We start from the raw sequence: 6711 nt of genomic DNA on the forward strand, positions 1-6711 counted from the left end.
AGATTCCTTCTGAGTAAGATGTTCTGTGTCCCAAGGTTCCTTTCAGCCCTGGTTCTCTAAGTACTAAGCTTTTTCATTTTTGCTAAGACAAGTTTCTGTAGCCTTCTGCTTCCATGGCCTCTGTTGGAGGGATCCCCAAAGGGTTAACGGCCCCAGTGTCCCCCCGTGACATCACGGTTCCTTCTTCCAATCCGCGTCTGGGTTCCCAGGAAAAAATAAAAAAGACAGCTGAAGGGTTGGGGGCAGTAGCCAGAGCCAGAGGGAGCCGAAGCCAAAGCCAGAAAGCTTGCCAGTCCAGCACCCTCCAAGAGGCTCTCGTGAGGCTTTCCGCATCTGGAGCCATGAGCACCCCGACTTCCGAGGCAGGGCCGCCCCCGGCTCCTGCGTCCCCGGCCCCCGCTCTGGGCCCCTCGGGACCCCTGCACACCTTGGCACTGGCCACTGGAGGAGCTGGCAGCTCCTGGCACCGCTGCATCTTCCCCTTCGGCGCCGTGTCCACGCTGGTCGGCGCGGCTGCCACCGGCATCACCTTCTCGCTGCGGGGACCCCGCCTGGACCTGGCCCAGGGGGTGTCGGTGGCCGCGCTGGGCTCCGGCCTTGGCCTCCTGACCGCCGCTTTCCTGTGCTGGCGGGCCCGCCGGGGCAAACGAAGGCAGCGGGAGCCGGACGAGGAGCCCCGGACACCCTGAGGCTGCTCCGGCTGGAGGTTGGCTAGTCCACCGGGCTCCGGGGTCTGGCTGCGCCTCCCATTCCCCCCACCCAACCCGCCCGCCCGCCTCGGGCGCTCGAATTGTGGGGTCGGGGGGCGGACTCTGGTGGAGGGCAGGGGGACAGGAGATCTGGAGCGTTGTGCTCAGGACGGGGGGCCCAGCGGGCGCCCACCCAGGTGCTGGGGCTGGGAGTGGAAGGAGGTCCCGTCCATGTCAGGAGGTGAGGGCTCGGCTCATTCCCTCCCGCCTAGATTGGCTTCGCCCTCCTCTCCAGAGGGGGCACGGATGGGGAGAGGATGGAGTCCGCCTAAGGGACCCGTGCCCTCTCCTTTCAATTCTCTATCCACCCATGGGAGGGGGCAAAAAAGCCAGAGGCTATGTCCCCTAAGTGTCCTTATCCCATATTTTCTGTGGCTTCTTGTTTGGTTCTGACCTTTGACTCATTAAAAGAGTTTGTCCTTCAGCCTGTGCGGATGGAGAAGGATGCAATGGAGAAAAGAGGTGAACCGATGGGTTTTGACTCAGGGAATGGGGTCTCCTGGGTCCAGGCCCAGAATGGCAGCCTCACTCCAACTGGGGCTACAGAGGGGAGAAAGCCTGATATGTTATTAGTGGCAAGAGTATCGGACCCAGGAGTCAAGAGACTGGGATTCTAATTCCTGCCCTGCTACAAGCTGTGTGACCTTGGACAAGTCACTTCTCTGGACCTCAGTTTCTACATCTGTATAATGTGAGAATCTGGAGTTCTTTAAGGTTTGCAAAGTGCTTTTTTTCCTACAATAACCCTGTGAGGCAGGTAGTCTAGCTGTATAATTTCTATTTTAGATTATCTTTAAGGTTCTTTAAAAGCCCATGATTCCTCCCCTTCTCTGCAATCCCGAAGTGTTTTCACACATTGAGAAAGGGAACATGTGTGTCACCTTCAGTCCAGAACCCTTACCCCCAATATTTTAGAGGAGGAATGGTCACAGGTGTGGCTTTATGAAGGTGAGAGCCTTTACGGATCTATGAGGTTTGATGGGGTGAATATTCCAGATGAGGGAAGTAGCTAGCCAAAGCTCTGAGTCAGGAATGAGCCTGGTACAATCCTGTTTAGTCATCTCTATGAACTAATCTGTAATACACTCTCCAGAGCAGTTGCTATGGAAGATCTTACCCTTCTTCAGCTTCATCGCCCCTTCCCTTCACTCCACTGCTGCAGACCTGAGCCAGTGGTGATATGGAGAGAGCCATGGTTTTAGAACTACACCTGGGATTGAATTCTGGTTCTGCTCTATAATTCTGCTGTGACCTCTGCCAAATCATTTCTCTCTATGGGACTTGGTTTCTTTTATCAGTAAAAATGAGGGAGTTGGACTAGATGACCTCTGAAGTTCTTTTCTGCTGTTGATGGTGCTATGAATTCCAAAGTCCCTCTGATTCTAGATCTATTTTACTGAGACAATGGAGACTACCCCAAATCTCTCAATTCTCCTGCCCCCGTAACTATCCAATGTTACCAAGTCCTGTCAATTAGGTCTGAATTTTCTCTTGCCATTCCCTTCTTCCCATTCTCATTCCCATGACCACTAAACCTTCCTTACCTTCCCAAATTATCTAACCAATTAATTTCCCAAAGAAATAACTTCTCCCCTGCACTCCACCTCCCTTTCCCAACAATGCTCCAGCTTTCACAATTCTATGTTGTCCATGAAAAGACAAATCTTCACATGGCTCTCAACATTTGTTATGATCTAGTATTATTAACCTTTCTTTCCATCCCAGTCTATGCTGCAATCTGAACTCTTCACCTTTTTGCCAAATTTGTCCCATGATCTCTCATTCCTGGGCCTCTGTTTACATTCCCTCTGCCTGGACTATCTTCTGGCTTACTCCTTTTAACATTCTTTTTATTTATGCTTAAAAACAGCTCAAATGCCAGTTCAAGGAAGCCTGCCTGGATCCCCAAAAGCAGAAATTATTTTTTCTTTCTCTGAACTTTCCTGCAAAACATTTTGTTTTTATGGCACTTATCACACACTTGATTTATATTGGAGTTAATCTATGTATATATTATCTCCCCTTCTGGATTGTAAATCCCTTGAGGATAGCACCTGCATCTTTTTCATCTTTGTACCTTTTCCAAAACAGCCAGCCTAGTGTCTTGCGACACAGCAGGCTTTCAATAAAAATTTGTTGGATGAAGATTGGCCTAGCTAAAATGGAGGTCTCATGGAAGGGAGGTGGTCAGAAAACTGTTTGGGGCCAGAGAGATTACATCAGATTAAGGAATAAAACCTTCATTCTGTAGGCAGTGAGGAAGGATTTATTGAAGGACTTTGGGGGAGTGATAATTTCAAGACTGCTAAATCTGGCAGCCTGTATAGAAGGAGGAACAGTCTGGAGACAAAAAAGATCAATTAGGAGGCTAGTGTGATGATAATCCAGAAGAGAGATGAAGGCCTGAGTTGGGGACTGGATTTGAAGGAGATATTATAAAGCCCAACCATGTCATAAATGGGTAGGATTTAAAAGCTTTATTAGTATATAGAATGTGATCTTACCATAGTGACTAATATTTACTAAGTGATTTTAAAGGAAGATGGACAGGTTTCTGGATCTTAATTTGGAAGATGAAGTAAACAGGCATGAGTAGAGGACAAATAACCTAGAAATTTCAATTTCCTTGGGTCAGTGAATAGGGCAATTAGAATAACAGAGGAAAATCCGAATAGTAATTAACTGCTCTCACCCCCCCCCCCACTTGTGCCAATCTGTGTTGTTTTATTTAATTTTTTTATTTTTATTTAAGGTAATGGACTTAAGTGACTTGCCCAAGGTCACATAGGTAATTATTAAGTGTCTAAGGTCGATTTGAAATCAGGGCCGGTGCTCTATCCACTGAGCCACCCAGCTGCCCCTAATCTGTGCTGTCTTAATCAAACACATGTGTCTCAAGCTAAGAATTTAGATGGAGCTTTTTGCTTTAGTACCATCTGGAAGCTAGCAAGTATCAAGAAGTTTGGTAGCTAGGGCTGTGAAGAATGTCTCCTTCAGGATTCCTGTGAATCAGCTGAAGTGAAAAAACATTAGTTATAGATAGAAACCCTTGCTTAAGTTAGACTTGCCTTGTGATAGCTCTGGGTAAGTAGGTAGCACAATGTATGGAGTGTCAGGCAAAGAGTCATCTTCCCATGTTCAAATCTGACCTCAGACATTTACCAGCTGTGGGATCCTGGGCAAGTCCCTTAACCCTGATGAACTTCAACCTCAGTTTCTTCATGAACTGCAGAAGGAAATGGCAAATCACTTCAGTATCTTTGCCAAGAAACCCTTAGAGGTCACAAAAAGTTGGACATGACTGAACAACAAATCTGACATCACTGGGATATTCCATCCTGCCTTCCTCTCCCAAAGCCAGGAGCAATTTCAGATACTTTTGGTCTCCCCTTTTTAAAAATAATAAAAAATGAGTTGTCTTCAACAGACATTTCTCCATCTAAACGTTGAGTGATGATTATTACTGAAGCTTGCATATTTGTTCTGAAACCCAAAATTCCAAGCAGCTATTGGATTCATCTGTTGTGTAGACTTGGCATCCTTTTCTCAGGATTTTGCAGTTCCTCACATCTGGGGAACAAATCTCTGGGATTAGTCTGTAGGTCAGGGAGCTAGGGTCTTGGTGACTGTCAATCCACAACTTAGGCATTCCATCATTGGGTCCCTTTTGGCCTCATCTTCTAAGTCCTAGGCCTATTCATTGTGATCTAGCCTCTGATTCATACCCCAACCCTAGGACTAGAACATATTCCTCAGCCTTATGTCTTAGGCCCTTGATGACTAGTTCTGACATCCTTCTTACCCTTGCCGGTATTCCTAGGGCCTAGAGTCCTGTGCCCAAATAAAACATAGCCCCTATGACTGTATCCTGCCACCCATAGCTAGAAACCTCTGATAATGCCTGTGTACCATACATTATGATAAACTCCCTTTACGCCATCTCCTTCACTGGGCCTCCCTGATACTTGCTGCTTGCTTATTGTCTGCCCAAAGACTCTCCTTATATTCCTGTCCATTCTGGGACTCCACCAAATGGCTTGCAAAGACCCTCCAGTACTAACTTTTCTATGCATCCTAGCCTTTGACCTGGCCCATCTAATGCCACTTTAAACCTTAACATCAACCAAATGTTAAGGCCTCAGATATTTAAAGTACCAACCAAGGGACTCACCCAGAGGTAAGAACCACTAAGAGAGTAAGATTGACTGCAATGAGTCATACTAAAGGGATGAGACACTATCTAATAGGAGCTGAACCCTATATGTAAATCCAGGGGTCAAGTTCAAGTCCAACATGGCCTCTACCCTAAAAGCCAAACACTACCTTCATCATGGAAGCTATCCCCATTAGAAATTTTCATGAAATAACCTGAAAACTTGGCCCTCTACAAACACTTTGCCCTGTAAAGCCCCTTTGATTACACATGTGCCATCCAAACAGCATAGCTCCCATTGCCCATTGGGTCTCTCCGGGTCCCAATTCTTTTTCCTCTTCATGAAAAAACTATTTGGATAACTTAACAAGAATTCAGCAGGAAACTGCAGTTGTTCTCCAAGTTCTTCACCTATACCTGGTTGGTATGGGTTTTTTTCCTCAATGACCAGGTAAGCTTTATGATTGGCTAATTGTAGGGTATTCCCCTCACTAGGTCATTCCTAAGCTTTCTGGCTAGCCCTCCTTCTAAGTCCCCATGGTGGAATATTATAGTGGAAAGAACTCTGAATTTGGAGTTTGAAGGCTCTCATTTCTTCTCTAAAAAGAGGGATTTGGCCTAGATCAGGGGGTCTTTACCTTTTTTTTTTTCCAGACATCTTTGGCAGTCTAGTGAAATCTATGAACCACTGATCAGAATAATGTTTTTAAAATGGATAAAGTAAAATACATAGAAAACCAGGGATATTGAAATAGTTATCAAAATATGAAAACAAATTCATGGACCCCAGATTAAGAACCCATGGACTAGATCAGAGATATCAAACTTCTAATAGTGGAACAAAGTTTACATTAATTTATGGTTCTTTAAAGTCATTTTGCCATGGGTAGGATTTTTTTTTAAGTGATACTTCTAGATTAGATGACCTCTAAAGTCTCTTCATGCACTAGGACCAGGACCTTCCTAGTATCCTCCCTAGATTAGGTCACTGCTAGAGGGTTCTTGAACCCTAGACCAGCATTTCCTGGATCTATTTCCTCCCCCCCCCCCCAGATGTTCACTCTAGGCCAGAAGAGCCCTAAGATGGTGCTCCTTTGAAGACTGAAGTTAGGGAGGGGAAAGATATCCTAGGCTGATGGCTGACTCTGATGACCCTACAGGGTTAAAGAACATGATCACTGTATTATGCCTCAAGACTGGAAACTTGAGGACATGATTGGAATGGGACTTTTGTCCCAACTTCAAGATCCATAAAGGACACCCACAAAGTTACAATCAATTTGAATATTTCTATCCTGCTCCTACCATATAGAATGGTGCATGGACCTTATTATGATCCATGGATACTTAGGGAGTATTTGAAGTAATTTTAAGAGTACCAAATACCTTCATTTTGTCAACCAGAGGAGACTAAAAATATAATTATTAGTACCTGATAAAAGGTGAATACATGAACTTTTTTATGTTAAAAAATTTTCTGTAAAAGAAATCTCTTTCTTTGAAAAACTTGGAACCACTCTCCTTTGGATCTCTTATTTTGCATGAGAGGAAGTAGACCCTGAGGAGGGAAATTACTCTTCCATAGGCATGGAGGTAGGAAGTTGAAGAGATGTGCTTTGAATCCAAGTCTTCTGCATCCAAATCAAGCTTTTTCCACTAAATATGTCATGCATCTATTTCAGACTCCTTATTTTCTAGGTGAAGAAACAGTAATTGTTGCATAGGAACTGAGTGTTAGGACAGTTCAAATCCAGATCTTGCAGTTCTATTCAGTTCTTTCCACTTAACCAGGTTCTCAAACATTTTGAC

The sequence above is a fragment of the Macrotis lagotis genome, chromosome 8 (assembly GCF_037893015.1).
Source record: "Macrotis lagotis isolate mMagLag1 chromosome 8, bilby.v1.9.chrom.fasta, whole genome shotgun sequence".
Lineage (NCBI taxonomy): Eukaryota > Metazoa > Chordata > Mammalia > Peramelemorphia > Peramelidae > Macrotis > Macrotis lagotis.